The sequence below is a fragment of the Anopheles merus genome, unplaced genomic scaffold (genome assembly GCF_017562075.2).
Source record: "Anopheles merus strain MAF unplaced genomic scaffold, AmerM5.1 LNR4000033, whole genome shotgun sequence".
In the NCBI taxonomy this organism is placed as follows: Eukaryota; Metazoa; Arthropoda; class Insecta; order Diptera; family Culicidae; genus Anopheles; species Anopheles merus.
The window spans coordinates 14,201-25,878 of NW_024427613.1; the positions used below are offsets into that span (position 1 = coordinate 14,201).

The 11,678-nt window shown below is 37.2% G+C and overlaps 2 long non-coding RNA genes across 3 annotated transcripts; both read left to right on the forward strand.

Annotated features, from left to right (window-relative positions):
- Positions 1–1,229: 1,229 nt before the first annotated feature.
- On the forward strand, positions 1,230–1,927 carry LOC121601140. Its single transcript, XR_006006023.1, has 3 exons — positions 1,230–1,305; positions 1,399–1,464; positions 1,535–1,927. It is a non-coding gene; the product is annotated as an uncharacterized LOC121601140 (long non-coding RNA).
- Positions 1,928–2,735: 808 nt separating this feature from the next.
- LOC121601138 lies at positions 2,736–3,589 on the forward strand. Of its 2 annotated transcripts, none has more exons than XR_006006022.1 (3): positions 2,736–2,822; positions 2,917–2,980; positions 3,047–3,589. It is a non-coding gene; the product is annotated as an uncharacterized LOC121601138 (long non-coding RNA). The 2 variants fall into 2 exon arrangements; XR_006006021.1 differs by having other exon boundaries at positions 3,050–3,589.
- Positions 3,590–11,678: the final 8,089 nt, after the last annotated feature.

Below are 11,678 nucleotides of genomic sequence, written 5' to 3' on the forward strand. Positions count from 1 at the left end.
TTTTCAGTCAAGTTATTGCTAATTTTCGTATAATTTTGCATGAAGTGGTGGGTTTTAGTCACTAAATTAGTGTGATTTGATCTGATTTCAACTGAATTTTACAATTTTATACCTTTTGAAATGGTTTTTAATATTCAACCAAAAGGGAATTTATTTTGCATTGGCTATTCGATTTCCAAAATTAGTAAAATTTGCTCAAAGAACCGTCAAATTAAAAAAAAAGCGTAGCGGAATTTGGGGCAAGTGTGCCATACGGGGCAAGAGTGCCACCAAGCATTTTTCCTTAAAAACTTTAGTTTAATGATCAATTGTGTATACAGTTGGTTGCTTTCCAATGACTAGGTATTCTGAGCCTAATTTCATATAGACCAATCGATATTTCCCATTGTTTTAAACTGATTTATATTCAGTTTCAAAATTGAGCAGAATATTATAATTTTTTAATCCAACCAAATAAGCTCTCAAAAATCATGCGAACAATCAACTGAAAAAATATTTACACCACCGTATAGCTGAGAAAACGTGAAATTTTTTGTGGGTTTAGTAGAAAAAAAAATCTTTTTGTCACTGAAAAATTCAATTTCAAAAAAGTTACAACTTTTGGGGCAAGTTGGCCATCTCTGTTTGGGGCAAGTGTGCCACCATCTTTCATAGGCGCGAGCTGTCAAAAATGTAAACATTGTTGTAGCGTGCTGCGGAATGGTGCGCTATTGTGAGCGGATTCCACCCCGGTAAAACAGAACAGTAACAAACCATATTGTGGTACAGTTGGTGGTCAAAAATGGTTCATTGAGGACTAAATACATGTAGGAATACATACACTAGTGGTACAAACGTAATAATTTCCAATTATCTAAGAAACACGGTTATTTTAACCAGGTGGCCGTCTTGTCCCATACGAGTGGCACTCTTGCCCCATAGCCCAAAAAATAACGTCTTTTTGGACCCTTTTTAAAACGCTTCAAAAACTGTTTTGTTTGCACTTTTTTCAAGCGAAACTCATTTATAAGTGAGGAAATAGATGTAAAATGGTTCTGAGATTTAATTCGGCTTTTGAAAAACACGTTTTAGTGAGTTATAACTTGAAATGCTTAAGGTGGCACACTTGCCCCAAGTTCCGCTATAACGAAATCGCGTATTTCGAGTATGGCGTATATCGAGGACTACCTGTATATCCACATGAGGAAGGCGCTGCTTTGCGTTCTCATGAAAAAGTGGTAGTGTTAAATCAAGTTTGCAAGCAGAAGGAAGCGTCGATGCGTACTCGTTTTTTCTCTAGTGAAACCACTACGAAAAAACTATTTGGTAGGTACAGCTTTTAATAAAGGGTTACATCAATCTTTATGAAAATAAATGGTATTAATTATTGTGATATAAAATCAATTTCGTTTTCTATAGAAATCGTACCACACGCACGAACGGGATTGAGCACGGACCACGATAGAAACAATATTCAATTGGTTGGTAAGTATTGCGCTTCGCGTTAAATGGAACAGCTGTTGGCAAAATAGTTAATATTTCCCTCTATCCCTAGGAGTGCCGAAAACAACAGAACAGGAGAGGAAAGAAGGGGGGAACGATCATTCAAAGCGCTAGAGCTGGACGAAGTAGAAGCGGCACGATGGCAGGAACGATCCTCCAACGTGCTAGTGCCTGGTAGAAGAGAAGCGGCAGGAAGGTAGGGACGATCATCCAGCGCGCTAGCGCTGCATATTGGAGCAGCGAGAGGGAGGCAAGCAGGAGCAATTTTAAACGTGTGGACACCATTCGACGAAGACAACGCTGGATGAAAGGAAGAACGAGGAGAGAAGGCAGGCAAGACGGGTACGTGTGTATCCCGCACCGGTTTTCGGCAGTGTGAATTGTGTGAGTATGTAAATTTGTATGTGCGTGTAAGAAGGTAAAATAAAGAGTGTAAGCATGTGCGGAATCGACAAATGAGAGAAAGAGAGAAAGTAAGAATGGAGAGAATGAAATAAATTGAGAAGGGATGTAGCATACAGAAACCAAATGTATGATACACGCTGTCACACGGTTGGAAAAACCTTCTCTATACCCAACCGGCATTATCGCGCGATTTTTATGTGTATCTATCATTTTTCTCATTCTAACATTCAGAAAATTTTTCACCCTGTCTTGCTCTTCTGGGTGTTGGTCACTTTTTGCTCGCAACTTGGCTGTGTTTCACCAACCATCCTCATGTTGCATATGGTTCTTCTCTTTCCATCGTTCGAGAGAAACTCTTGTGTCTCGCTTTTCTGGGACTTGTCCAATTTCGCTTGCTACACCAAGCGTTCACGCAAGCGATATTCTCTCGTCCGCTCTTTGTATCATTTTGCAGGTACTCCCCGATATACGCTATTAATGCGGACCGGAGGCAATAGCGTATCTCGAATATTAGCAAATGTCGAGTTTTCAGTCAAATTATAGCTAATTTTCGTATAATTTTGCTTGAAGTGGTAGGATTTACCACTTAATTAGTTATTTGATCTGATTCAACTGAAGATTACAATTGTACACCTTTTGAAATGGTTTTTAATATTCGATCAAAAGGGAATTTATTTTGAATGTGATATTCGATGTGTCAAATTAGTACAATTTGCTCAAAGAACTTTCAAATTTAGAAAAAAAGCTTATAGCGAAATCGCGTACATCGAGTATGGCGTATATCGGGGAATACCTGTATAGCCACCCGAGGAAGGCGCTGCTTCGCGTTCACATGAAAATGTGGTAGTGTGAAATCAAGTTTGCAAGCGGTAGGCTACGTCGATGCGTGCCCGTTTTTTTCTCTCGTGAAACCAGTACGAAAAAAAAACTATTTGGTAAGTACAGCTTTTAATAAAGGATTATATCAATCTGTATCAAACTGAATGGTATTAATAATTGGTGATATCAAATCAATTTCGTTTTCTATAGCAAATCGTAACACACGCACAAACGGAAGTGAGCACGGACCACGATAGAAATAATCAATTGGTTGGTAAGTATCATCAAGTTAAATGGAACAGCGGTTTTCAAAATAGATAATATTTCCCTCTTTCACCAGCAGTGCCGAAAACAAAAGGACAGGAGAGGCAGGAACGATCATTCAACGCGTTAGCGCCGGACGAAGGAAAAGCGGCAGGAAGGCAGGAACGATCCTCCAACGTGCTAGCGCCTGGTAGAGGAGAGGCGGCAGGAAGGTAGGGACGATCATCCAGCACGCTAGCGCAGCACCTGGGAGCAGCGAGGGGGAGGCAAGCAGGAATAATTTTTAACGCGTGCACACCATTCGACGAAGACAACGCTGGATGAAAGGAAGGAGGAGGAGAGAAGGCAGGCAAGACGGGTACGTGTGTATTCCGCACCGGTTTTCGGCAGTGTGAATTGTGTGAGTATGTAAATTTGTATGTGCGAGTAAGAAGGTAAAATAAAGAGCGTAAGCATGTGCGGAATCGACAAATGAGAGAAAGAGCTTTGTAGGGAGAATGAAGAGAATGAAAGAAATTGAGAAGGGATGTAGCATACAGAAACCAAATGTATGATACACGCTGTCACACGGTTGGAAAAACCTTCTCTATAGTTCTGCTATAGAGAACGATTTGACCGCGCTATAGAGAACACTTTTTCAATACAAAAAAAACCGGTTGCAACGTGACAATGTCGGTTGGGTAGTTCTGCTATCGAGAATGATTTGACCGCGCTATCCCAACCGACATTATCGCGCAACAGTTTAAAATTTTGTATGAGAAAAAACGGGCTCAAAACGTTCTCAAATCGTACTCATTAGCAGCACTAAAGAGCACGTCCCTGCAACGGTGCGACAGCGTGTATCATACATCTAGTTTCTGTATACTACATTATTGTTCAATTTCTTTCATTCTCTCCATTCTCCCTACAAAGACTCTTACTCTCATTTGTCCATTATGCACAAGCTTACGCTCTTTATTGTACCTTCTTACTCGCACATACATATTTACATACTCACACCATTCACACTGCCTAAAACCGGTGTGGGATACACACGTACCCGTCTTGCCTGCCTTCTCTCCTCGTTCTTCCTTTCCTCCAGCTTTGCCTTCGTCGAATGGTGTGTACGCGTCCTGCTTGCCTCCCTCTTGCTGCACCCACGTGCTGCACTAGCGATCTGGATATTCGTCTCTACCTTCCTGCCGCTTCTCCCCTACCAGGCGCTAGCACGTTGGAGGATCGGATCGTTCCTGCCTTCTTTCATCTCCTGATCTGTTTTCGGCACTCCTAGGAATAGAAGGAAATATTAACTATTTTGCCAACAGCTGTTCAATTTAACGTCAAGCACCATACTTACCAACCAATTGAATATTGCTTCTGTCGTGGTCCGTGCTCACTTCCGTTCGTGCGTGTGTTACGATTTCTTTAAAAAAACGAAATTGATTTGATATCATCAATTATTAATACTATTCAGTTTGATAAAGATCGATATAACCCTCTATTAAAGGCTGTACTTACCAAATAGTTTTTCCGTACTGGTTTCACGAGAGAAAAAACGGACACACACCGACGCGTCCTACCGCTTGCAAACTTGATTTCACACTACCACATTTTCATGTGAACGCGAAGCAGCGCCTTCCTCGTGTGGCTATACAGGTATTCCCCGATATACGCCATACTCGATATACACGATTTCGCTATACGCTTTTTTTCTAAATTTGACAGTTCTTTGAACAAATTGTACTAATTCTAGAAATCGAATGTCAAATGCAAAATAAATTCCCTTTTGGTTGAATATTAAAAACCATTTCAAAAGGTATAAAATTAAGAAATTCAGTATAAATTAGATCAAAAACTAATTTAGTGGCTGAAACCTACCACTTCATGCAAAATTATACGAAAATTAGCTATAATTTGACTGAAAACCTCGAAATTCAACTTTCGCTAATATTCGAGATATGCTATTGCCTCCGGTCCGCATTGATAGCGTATATCGGGGAGTACCTGTACAACGATACAAAGAGCGGGCGAGAGGAGAACGCTTGCGTGAACGATTGGTGTAGCAAGCGAAATTGGACAAGTCCCAGAAAAGCGAGACGCAAGAGTTTCTCTCCAACGATGGAAAGAGAAGAGCCATATGAAACATGAGGATGTTTGGTGTGACACAGCCAAGTTGCGAGCAAAACCAGACCAACACCCAGAAGAGCGAGGCAGAACGAAAAATTTTCTGAATGTTAGAATGAGAAAAATGATAAATACACATAAAAATCGCGCGATAATGCCGGTTGAGATAGAGAACACTTTTTCAATACAAAAAAAAACGGTTGCAACGTGACAATGTCAGTTGGGCTTTGTGTCGAACAGAGTGTCGCAAATTCAAGCTGAAACGGGGATTAAATGCTGGTATAATGTTCCTGGCATGGACAATGCAACAGACGATGTATCGCGTGGTCTTCTTCCGGACAAATTAGAATCAGATCATCGGTGGTGGCATGGGCCACGTTGGCTTAGTGGCATGGAAGTCAACTGGCCAAAAAGAGAACCTGCAACAGAAGAAGGCGAATCAACAGAAGAGGAACGAGTAGTAAAATTACCGGTTGCTGCAGTAGCCACCGTCCAAAACTTTAACAGCAGGTTATTTTGACGGTTTTCTACTTACCTACAACTTCGCCGAACTACTGCATACTGTTTACGGTTCATTAAATGTTTGAGGGCAAAGAAACCATCGGAAAGGTTTACAACGAATGGAACAATTCAGGATCTCATTGCTTCAGTTATGCCACTTACAAGCGATGATTTAGATTAGCGGTCGGCAAACTTTTGAGGGAACGGGCCAAATTTAGTAAATGATCTAAAGCCACAGGCCAGGAGAATGCGATTTTTCTATTATTGTGATTTAATTATTACATTATAAAATTTTAGTAACAAAATAATTGGTTAATATTGGATATCAAGCAATGTGATTGGTATTACAGGGTTTTCCAATTGAGTTTAGACTAGCAGCATACTTTTTTTGAATAGTCGCAATAGATTCTTGACTAGCATCCTCTATTTTTGATTACGAGCAATGGATTATTGACTAGGAGCAATTTATTTCAGCAGGTCCCTGCATGACAGCCTAAGAGCGACGGGTTTATAACATCCGGTGTGACAGATCGACTTGAATAATAATCTGTGAATAATATTTAATTTCATCCCAAGTGCCACAAATCCTCTAAACGACCACTAAACGGCTTCTAAACGACTCAAGTTCTCTACTTAAACGGAATATAGAAAGACTTCGTTTAGCAGACGGCAAACGACTCATTCATTCTAAAAATAGCAAAAAAGCTGGTGGCGCTCTCTGTTGGTGGGATACCCCAACCAGTTGAGCTTCATCGCTTGGAGGAGAGCTTTCTCATTTCCTCTGTACTGTTGTATGGTTTCGCATTGAAGTTATGCATCGCTAGAACTAGAACGGCGATACAATTGTTTAATTACTAAACTCCAATGGAAACCACCAGTACTGAAGCAAGTGAGAATTGAGTTATGGTCGTTGGTGTTGATACCCACGTATCTGACCACACGACCATTCAGATAGATTTTTGCTCAGAAAGTTATAAGGCTATATAGGTCATGATAAGATGAAACTTGTCGAAACACATTGCAAGAACAGGATAGCAATATAATGATGAGTTGTAATACGCCATCTATTGATCAAACCAATGAAGCTGTGGAGCTTTCATTTTTTATATGGATATTCAATTTTCCAGTCGTTTAAGCTTAATCTGTGGCGCTTGGGATCTGCTCATTTGTTTAAATAATTTGTTTTACTGTTATATATCATCCACAAAGAAAGATATATTTTATCTGATAGGTTTTCGATGCTATTGTTTTGATTTTATGAATGCACAATACAACACAAAAGCACTTAACAGCCGAATTGAAATATGCAGTAGTGGACCCATAGACATAACCTAACCAAAAGCTAGATTGCACACGTTTTTCAGAGTGACCATATGTAGTTCTATCGATTTTCGATCGAATATCGGTTTACAATTGAGCACACTAAAACTCAATTTTTCTGACCGAAAATCAAATATTTTTCTAAGTATTCACCGTTCAACAATAAAATTGGAATTTAAAAACTTTGGGAGTGAATAAAAAGTTGTTTTTACCGAAAATTACCGAATTTGCTTTAAATTTCCTACCGATAACCTCTAAAAACAATCTGGTCACTCCGCGCCAGCAACCGGCCTGCTGAAATCAATTGCTCCTAGTCAAAAATCCATTGATCGTAATCAAAAATAGAGGATGCTAGTCAAGAATCTACTGCGACTATTCAAAAAAAGTATGCTGCTAGTCTAACCTCAATTGGAAAACCCTGTAAGTGCTTTTGTGTTGTATTGTGCATTCATAAATTCAAAACAATAGCATCGAAAACCTATCAGATAAAATATATCTTTCTTTGTGAATGATATATAACAGTAAAACAAATGATTTAAACAAATGAGCGGATGAAATTAAATATTATCCACAGATTATTATCCAAGTCGATCTGTCACACCGGATGTTATAAACGCGTCGCTCTTAGGCTGTCATGCAGGGACCTGCTGAAATCAATTGCTCCTAGTTAATAATCCATTGCTCGCAATCAAAAATAGAGGATGCTAGTCAAGAATCTATTGCGACTATTCAAAAAAAGTATGCTGCTTGTCTAAACTCAATTGGAAAACCCTGTAAAGATGATCTGCATTATTCGGTTGTTAAAGACCAACCCGTTGAAAGGTGTTAATATCAAACTTATTTCGATAACTCTAATAAAAGGAGAAATGAGATACAAATTTCTCCCATCCTGATAATGAAGGGTGAATATAGTTTAATTATTATGTTGTTTAAAAAGGTTATATTTTAATTTTGCTTCACATAAATTTTGTTTACATTAATCATAGTAAGAAAATATTAATTTAAAAAGAAATAAATGAAGAAAAAAGATCATAAAAATCAGGATTTGAGCGCACGCTTTCTCGATTCGGAACCAAAAGCGTTGTCACTGCTCTATTTGGCAGTTACATTAGTAAGGGTGCAAAACCAGTATTTAAACAAGCTAAGATTAAACAATTTAACAAGCTAAGATTGATTACACGTATCAGGATAGTCAGTCTTACGTATGGGGGTACGGTCTGGTCTATTCGGGGCTTCAAACCATGACGGGCACGTTGTTAAATCCTACAAGTTGACGACTGTACCACCAGTTCGCCCCAAAGGCCGCTTAGTTTGCGTAGTTGTTAATCCGCCCCTGCGTATCTCATAAAAAGGGCAGGGAAGCATTGCAAACTTTTACCTCCATTTAAATAATTGATATTTTCAATAATTTCAATATTTTTTTCCAATAATTGTCACGATAAAACAACTACAGTTTTTCTGAAGTTTGTAAACGTGGTAATCAACGATAATGCTTGTTTTTATCTAAAACCAGTCAGAAAGTATGGAAGCAAGTATAACTCTCAGAAGCACGATTCGTATGAAAGCCTGTTTTTGCATAGGCCAGGGTTCGGTAATCGCTTCAAAAAGCAAAGTGAGGTAGTATAATCGTGTGTAAATGAATAGTTGGGGGTTTGAACAAATCGGTTTTGAAACGGTTTGTAAAAATATTAATAATAATGCATACAAATGTATTTGAAAAATAAGCACCATATGGGTTACCATGGTTGTTAGGTGCCTTTCCGTGGAACGATAGTTGATGGTGAATCTGAATTTTAAAAAAATAAAAATATTTGAAACACGTTTTAAACCAATTTTATTTTGGTGCTAGCACAATAAAAACGTGTTTTAATTTTGTTATTTAATTTTTTTTTTATTTTAATCCAACTACGTTCGATATTTTGTTTAACGGATGGTTATGGTTTTATGAGCATGGTTACTAGGATCATTTGAAGTATATTGTACCAAATCCAAGAATTAGAGAAAGAAAGCAAAGTACACGATAGGAACGAATAGAAAAAAGGAGAGCGCAATCTAGAGCGTAAGGTGCATTTGAGAGATTTGGTGAGAATAATGCTCGCAAAACACGGCGATGTGACGACCATTACATTCTTCTGTCGATTCGAAAATGGCGATTTAATTAACGTTTGCACATTAACTATGGTTTTTACCAAATGGAATTCACTAAAAACTTTGTGTATGTAACAAGTGTATGCATACCAATAATCATTTAGATTTTTGATTTATTTACTTATTTATGTTTTATTAACGTGCGAAAATGTTTATTTATTTAAAAAATAATTTAGCTCTACTCAAACTACCGTACACTTGTACAATGAACATTTGACAGTTTCACGATTTTTAGATCAACCCCCCCCCTACCCCCCCCCCCCTCTCCACAACAATTGAATTGTAACGGAGAACAAAAGCACTGCCCGAGTCTCTTTCAGGCAAATCACTGAATGAGTTAAGGAGTTGCAGGTTGCCAACCTCTGATCAATTGGGTCAATGCATCTTCGCCTGTTATCCGGTTCAACTACTTTCTTTTGCTTCATTAATTTTTCGGACGTACAAATTACTTGTACTAGATCCGTTAAGGTTAGCAAGAGTGCGGATATATTTGTTTTCAACACATTCAACGTTGTGGAAAAGCTTCTTCCGCAATACTGTGCAATGTAATGTAAAAAAACGGAGTTTTTTTTAACTCCCTTGGAACCGCATTTTAATCGGGCGGATGTAGATGAATGCGGATGTTACTTTAGACTTCCGGAACTTTGTAGTCTTGTGGATATCAAAATGCAAAATCAACTTTTGATTACACTGAAGATAATTTAATGTATTAAACTAAGGTGTAACCAAGATGAATAGGTAGGATGATTGATGTTTATGTTCATATTCATTTGTGAAAAGTTTTCGCCGAATAGCTTTACTAAATTTAGATAAAAAAATAAAATTTTGTTGATGACATAGACATCTATATAAAGAAATGACATAGACATCTGCATTAAATAATTAATAAGCAAGGTTTTCGGTTAGATATATAGACATTAACAAATTAAATAAATGTAGATGTAGATAAGTTTTAATGAAATAACAAACCTGTAATGTCAATAATGTTTAAATAAAACTATTTGGAATGAGAACAGCACGAGATGCAACAAATAAATTATTGTTATTAATTGGAATAAATGTATAATTTATGTGTTGTTAATATATGTTAATATACATAAATGTTGTTTAATATGTCCATAACGGTGTCATACATACAAATATTTTCGTCTTTGACAGAAACCTTTTCATCAATGAACAATGTTAGTTTTAAGTTGTTAGATGTTGTTGCAGTAGAAATAAGTAGTGTAATAAATGATACATACACAGTAAAATTTTAAATATATTAAACATTAGACTCAATATAAATTTCTTAATTGTAAGCTACACTTCTGTTCATTCGTGTAAGCACGCATTTTTTTTTCAAAATTATGGATGAAAAATAAGTTCAATCAAAATAACAAAAAAAAAATATTCAGAAGGTACGTTCCAACAAAAAAACATGTATTGCAACCACATCTTTATTTGTTTGCAAATATTTATCCAAGTACATTAATACGTCAAACCGATGTGGAAATTTCCCTTTCTCTTAAATATTGCATGAAAACTATACATGAGTAGATCAGTGGTCTCGAATCTGTGATTCGTTAACTACTTGTGCTCGGTGATGTAAACAGACACAGTCCAGATAGGAATTCATTTTTTGAAATAGAAGCTTATTCTAAAGTGTTGCACATAGCTTTGGCCTGCGGAGCTGTACAAAAGTTTCGTGAAATGCAATTTAAATGAAGAAATGCGATTGAACCCATCGTTTAAAATAGGAACTAAGCAGAAAAGTTCGTCAAAGTCTGTATTTATGAATCTATAAAAATAGTCTTTACTTTGATTGGCTCGTCGTTATTTTTACTAATTGAAATTTACATTATTTCATTATTTTTATTAATATTACGGACAAAGAGAGCGATTGAGTGATATAGAGAAAGAGAGAGAGATATATAGAGAGATAAAGAGACAGAGAGAGAGAGAAAGAGAGAGAGAGAGAGAGAGAGAGAGAGAGAGAGAGAGAGAGAGAGAAAGAAAGAAATCATTGGCAAACTTTGCACGTCACCAAAAAACTATCGTTGTTAATTATCATTTCTTTTGTTTTGTTGTGTCGGCTTTGATAGTGCACCAATGCAATGCAACATTATTTGCTAAAAATTACTACAAGTTCGTGTAATTTTTAGTAAAACTTGTTTGATTATTTGTTCAATGATCGTTGTTTAAATAACTACATGTTTGTCAAGCAATACTGTTCATGATAAAAAGCATAAAATATATGCAGCCGATACCTATCAAGTGCTGGAAACTAGCTGTCGTACCCCTTGTTTCTATATTCAAACTCACCTATCCAAACTGAAGAGAGAGTAAAGATGTGTTGAGAGAAAGTTCAAAATGTTTAAAATAAAAACTCAGCGCAGCATAAACATGAGAGAATGTTATGTAAGGTTGTACGGCGGAATTGCAATTGAGGATGAAATATAGTTGAGGTTCCAAAGATGATGACATGCAGAGTAAAATTGTATGAATGTGTGTGGCTTCACGGTAACACAATTCCGCAACACATGCGTGTTGTATACTCGCGAAACATGTGGATTGGCTGCTTCTCACACACTGAAATGAAAATGGGGAGAGTAACAATTTATAGTAAACATTTCTTTCATTGATCGCCAGTTCCG